Source organism: Aptenodytes forsteri, unplaced genomic scaffold (assembly GCF_000699145.1).
Source record: "Aptenodytes forsteri isolate BGI_AS27 unplaced genomic scaffold, ASM69914v1 Scaffold142, whole genome shotgun sequence".
NCBI classification, from domain to species: domain Eukaryota; kingdom Metazoa; phylum Chordata; class Aves; order Sphenisciformes; family Spheniscidae; genus Aptenodytes; species Aptenodytes forsteri.
The window spans coordinates 4,706,659-4,712,889 of record NW_008794598.1 but is presented as its reverse complement, the minus strand read 5'-3'; positions in this window follow the sequence as shown (position 1 = coordinate 4,712,889).

The window sequence follows — 6,231 nt, the reverse complement described above, 5'->3', positions numbered from 1 at the left end:
CGAATGAAAAACCCCCCCCCCCCCCCCGCCTTCAGCCCAGGCAATAAAAGAGTAAAGGGCTGAGGGATTGTCTTGGGATTTTTTTCCTTTTTTGTAAAGCATTTTGGGATTCAGTTGGAGGCAAGGTGCTGTGCAGATGCAAGCTCGTTACAAGATCATTATCATTATTTACCTGCTGTGTCTGTCAGTCTCTAAATAGCATTAGCTGTCAGCCTATTTATCCATGTTCCTCTCTTACCATTATAGCGGCAAAACACCAGCTTGCCCCATCTCCCAGCCCCTTTGCACCTCCTCCCTCCACATTTCCCATGCCCAGCAACACTGGTCATACTGGGCTGCGTGTTACGGGAGCTTGAGGGGCATGAAGCCAAACTGTGCCCTGGGTTCAAGCCATCCTGTGCCGCAGGGGAAAATTCAGGTGGGTTTTTTTTTTTTAAGCCTTGAAATACCACAAGTGTGACCAGGCGAAGTGTGTTCCCCCTCGGCAGCCAGCCTTCGCCCGTCCCTGCATGTCCCCTCGGCAGCCCGTGTGGCTCAGTGCCGCTCTGTGTAGCGTTGTGGTCGTGTTGCTCAGAGAAGATAATTAATATGAAGAAGCTAAAAATTTTGTCTTGCACTTTTTACAGCCTCTAACTCTATTAGTCAGGCCATTTGGAGTCCAGGGAGGGTTGTTTCTTGCCAGAATAGATTGCAAATGGATTGAGTTCCATTACGTTGTTAATTAAAAGGAATAGAATAAAAAAAAAAGGGGGGGGAGGGAGAAGAAGCAATGGAGTTGTCTGTAACTTTGGAAGGAAAATTAAAATCTCTTGGGTATTTTCCACTGATGCATTCATGTGCATTGCCTTGGTGCTTCGTCCAGCCTGGGTTTTTTGCTCTTGAGCATCACAAGTGCTCGTGTGTCCCACTGCCACCCCACCTGGGGAACCCCAGATATCCTGGCTGAAGCCTAGCAGGGTCTGTAGCACAGCGCAGAGAGAGATGGCAGGGCTGAGCGTCGAGGCAGTGCAGGTGGCAGGCCAGGGATTGCCACAGAGGAGCCGGAGGAGGAGGCAGCCAGCCCAGGTTTGGAGAGCCCGGTCCCGCAGCGAGGCTGCCGGAGGGGCGAGCGGGTGGTGCTGCAAGGGAGCCATCCCGTCGTGTCCCCCCCCCATACATCAAGGCAGCGCTGTTAGACTTTCATGAGCGCTATCGGTTGCCCAAAGCGCTCAGTGCACTTACTTATTTTGTAACAGGGTCCGTCAGCCTCTGATGTGCCAGACGTGGCATGTCTAAGAAGCGGGGCTGTTTCTTATCAGCCGTTCGCACTGTCTCAGAACCCTTCTGCTAAGTGTCTTTTGTCCCCTAATAAACTGATAAGCTCCTGGTAATCCGTCGATCGCTGATAGGCAGGGCAGCCCTGCTCTCCCGTGCCTGCACAGATAAGGCAGCTCTTTGCCAGCGGGCAGCGGGTGATACAGCAGCAGCAGCCTGCGGAGTGGTGAGCTGCCCGCCAGCAGCAGGGAAAGGGTGGGCTTGGGGGGAGTGTGTGGCCTGATCCAGCATGCCCCTGGCTTGTACTCAGAGAGGGAATGGGACTTGATTACGGAGCGATGAGGATGGACCTGTCCAGCCCCTATCTTAGCCTGACGCGGGGGTTTTGCATCACTTGGGCAGGTGGGCTTGTGTCCTGGGTCTGTCCCGCAGAGCACGGGCACAGCCCACCCTCCCAAAGCTGCTTCCCGGTCCACTGCGAGCCCAGGAGCCTGCTGTGGGCCAGGGCACGGAGTCCCACTGACTGCCAGCACTGCAGTGGCTTAGCAGAGGATAATTGAAAAGAAACAGAAGGAGGGAGAGAGCAAGGGAGAAAACAAGCGTTTTCTCCTCTCCCTTTGCTGTTACAACACTGTTTTGCTCGCTGCTGTCAGGAGACGGGCAGGAGGGAGCTGCGGAGCTGCTTTCAGTGTTAATTATCTGAGGTCTTCCTTGTGCATCCGAGCTGCTGCAGTACAAGCAGCTCCCGTCCCAGGACCGCTGGCCACCTGGCATGTGGGGGGAGCAAAACCACCTCCAGTCTCCCTGCATCCAGAGCCAGCATGGGACAGGGGGCTGAAACGCAGCATCGCTTCTCCCTGAGCCCCCCGTCCTGGCTTCCCGGGGGCCAGTACACAGCTACCAGTCTGCCTGGGTCATCGGAGGGTGCAGTGGGGACCACCGTGCCTTTTCTAGTCACACATGCACATATCAGCATCATTTAATTTGCCATGTGATAGGGAGGAAGGGAAAGGAGGGTTTCATTTTACGTTTTTACCGTCTTGTCGGCATTCTCCTTGGGGGCGGCTGATTTTTGGCCTGTTGTAGCCACAGCCCTTGTTTAGCAGAATCTGGGCTTGTTCTTGTTTCTTACAGTGGAAAACAACTCATTAGCAGAAGGTATGCTGGAGCCCTGGAGTCTCTCCTATTCTCCTGCTTTTTTTGCACAGTGCAAGGATGGAGTGTCTTTCTCCTGGCACTAAGCAACATTACGGGCTCAGCTCTGTGTCCTCCTTCTCCTCTGCTCATGTATTTCAGGGTTAATGCTGGCTGCTCCCTCTCCTTGATACAGGGTTTTGAGCTGGGGGCATAAAATCAAAAGTAGGATCAATTTTCCCCCTGCCTTCTCTCCTTAATTGTGTGCATTTATGTATCTGTTCGCCGCTGCTGGAGTGAGTGGGCTCAGCCCAGCAACCTGCTGTGTGGGGATTGGAAATGAAGTATCAAGAAGATGCTGACAGCCTGCTCGCGAAGGCTTGATCAATCAGTATGTAATAGAAAAATGGCTCTGGCTCCTGAAGGGAAAGGGAAGCAAAGGATTTGATTAAAAAGCAAGACAGTAGCTGGTTGGAGGGGACATCTCTTGGAGGCAGATGAATCATCAGGTAGTTACCAAGAGGGGTTTTGGCTTGAGAGCAAAGTGGGGGCAATTGTCCGCACCCTTGGGCTGAGGAGCAGCGTTCCACATCCCTGAGTTTGTTGTGGGTCTCGCTGCCCTTTTCCTGGTGGGAATCTTGGGGTAGGAGAGGCAAAGCCGTGGGTGGGAGATTGCCCAAGGGCTGTGGGCAGAGCCAGGGGTGGGTCTGCACCGCAACAGAGCGGTGCTGCCTGGGCTGGACCCTGGGAGCAGAGCATGGGCATTTAAACTGAGAAGCATCAACCCAAGGCCTGAATCCACTTGACAAAGAGACCAATTGTACCTAGGCGGCAAACCCCGGCATCTTGAGTTGGTGTTAGAGACTGGCTGTGGGTCCCTGCTGCCGCCCGTGAGCTCTTGGGGATGGAGCTGTGCTGGGCTCCTCTCGCTGCAGGCAGAGGGTGGGTGCAGGCAGCCCGGTGCCTGCCCCGCTGGCATCTGATATGGGCAAACAGGCACTAAATAATCGGCAGCCTGTCGATACAAGGTCAACCATGCCAAGGCGTGATCGATAGAAATGGACAGCTGAGTGGTTCTGTAATAAAGTGCCTTCACCTTAGTGGATTTGGGAGAGAGCAAGGGTATGGGAGATTAAATCCTCCTGCCATCGACAGCTCATCAAGCAAAAGATATATTAGTGAAGAAAAATTATGCTTCCTGAGCACTGATGGGAGGAATCGAGCTGCTGGGAACTGTTTGTGCTCTTTGGGGGAACATCAGCCAGGAGAGCAGCTCTGCTGCCTCCCACCACCCCGCTCCCAGCACTGGCTGGCAGGGAATTTCCCGAGCAGCAGCAGCAGCAAAGCCTTCGAGGGCTTTGAAGTGATTAGGGAGTCTGCAAGGGAATTTGCCATGGCTGCTGCTGCAGCCCGGCGTGAGGCTGCTGGCCAAAGGGCTGCTGTGGATCTGGCTGTGCCATGCTAAAACCCAGCCGCCATCGATGTGCTTCCCAGCCCGGTGGGCTGTGATAGGCAGTAAAGGGCATCACACCATGACCTGACAGTGCCTGGGCTGCCCTGGAGCCCACAGAGATCAAGAGGCTGGGAAGCACCACTTTCCCAGCTGGTCCTGGGATCTGTCCCCATCCCCACGTGCAGAGGGAGGGGAAGGCAGTCTCTGGATGATGGCAAGGTCTGGGGGGATCAGGCTGCTGTTGTGTGAAGTGTGCAAAATCCACGTGCAGCAAAGAAATGAAAGGTGTGGGGTTAGATCCCAGGCAGCCCTGTCCAGCTCTTACCTGCTAACCCCCCTTGCCTGGCTGTAACCCTGCAGCAGGAAGGAGAGAAAGTGAGTAACACTTAAACCCTGCAGGCCCGGGGTGACAGCAGCCCTCTGACATCTCCTCCACCTGTTTTTCAAGACAAACTTTCCGCTGTGATCCACACGCCGCTTTATTGAGCTCTATTTCCTCTAACTAACAGAAAGAAATTGGCAGCAAACGCTCTCGCGGGCAGCGTGGAACGGCAGTGGCCGGCTGTCAGGGCCCCTGGGGTTTTATTGCCCTGCCAGACACCTACATCATGGTGACACATACATAATTACATATCGGACTGGGGAGGATGAAGCGCCCAGCACCTCCTAAACGTGTCAACATGATTTGAAGGTTTGGGCTCGGCTGGTCTTCTCAGGCATTGGATTTTAGACTCCAATCACACGGGCATCCGGAGGATCAATAGCTGCACACCTTAAAGCAGCTGGCTGGAAGGTGAGGGACTGGGGCGTTGGGTGTCAGGGGTGATGATTAAGTTGATGTATGAGTTGGGTTTGGGGTTAGTCACTCTTCCTTCTTGCTGGGAAGAGGAAATCTTGTGGGCAGACTGCGTCTCAGCATCTCCATCCCACCTCCATCCCGTGTCAGCAGTCGCGAGCTGCCCGCGGATGCTCCATGACCCTCATTATGCAGCAAAGCATCTCCCACATTCACCGGCAATCCCATGTCTCGGATCCAGACGTGCCACCTCATGCCGACAGCAAATAGCTGTTGGTAAGAGAAGCAAGCGTCCACCAGCTGAGCTCCCTCCAACGGCAAACACAGACGGCTGCCAGTCGCACTGCCGGCACAGGGAGCATGGCGTTGCGGTGGGAGATGCTGCAGCTTGTCTTGTCTTTGGTCCAAGACTGAATGACGGGAGGGAGCAGACAGAGCTGCGATTTCGGGCCCTTGTGTGGGTTCTTGCTGAAGCTGTGCGGGATGGAGCTGCCCTGCTTTGGGCAAGGCTGCCCTCCGTGCACACTGTATGAGCTGCCCCTGGAAAACGGGGGGAACTGGTGGTGGTTCGTGTTATTGAGGCTGGGTGGGAGAAGAACAAAAATCAGAAAATTCTTGAACAAAATAAGTTGAGATTTGCACTGAGTTTTCTTGCAGTAAGTTTTGGGAATAACTGATTTGAGCTCTTACTGCAAAGAGCTGAGGTTGCTGGAGTTCTCATCCCCTCCAGCCCAAACCCATGGCATTAGGCACATGGGACTTTCTAGTGACTGATGAACAGTTAATTAAAGTATCCATTGATTACTCATTAACCCTGCACGCTCCGCTTCGGGACAGCCCTGCTGTCAGCCCCTTCTCTCTCTGGCCCGGGGCAGCTCTCCTGCAGCAGGACCCCTTGGTCCCTTCCCCCTCTTTGAACTTTCTCACCTCCCATCTCTCAGATGGGCAAAGAGCCCAACATCCTCCGCACCCCCCTCCGTCCTCCGCACCCCTCTCCGTCCTCGCCGTGTCCATAGGACCAGGGTGTCCCCTCCGCACCAGGTAAGGTTTGCACCTGCACGTGCATGAGCCCCTGTGTGCTGGCAGGTTGTTCAGCCCAGCCTGTATCTCACCCCATTCGTTTGACATGACAAATTAATTTCCCCGATGCGGAAGCTCTGCTTCGGCCCCGTGACTCTCCTGGCATGTCTCACAAACCCTCCCCGGATCAGCTGGTGCTGAGGTTTGTGGCACCTGTCTGGGGCTCCCCTGCGTGCTCTGCCAGCCCCACCAGCGCGACTTAAGGGGAAAACATCTGCAAACAAATTGAATGATTCTAAGTGCAAATTGGTTTTTCAATTGCTCAAGATTTAAAGTGGCACTACTGCAAAATAACATTATTTTTAGGGCAGGTGTCTTTGGAATACAGATTATTTTTTGGGGGGAGGTTGTCTTGGAGGAGTGTGTTGTGCAGGGAGGGCGAGGGAGCTGGGAAGAGGCACGTGGCTTGGGTTGTCTGGGGACGCCGAGTGAAACGCAGTAAGTTTTTAGCTGGTTCCTGACATTGTACAAGGAAGGCAGGTCCCGGGAGGCTGGTTGCATTGGGATGTCTTGG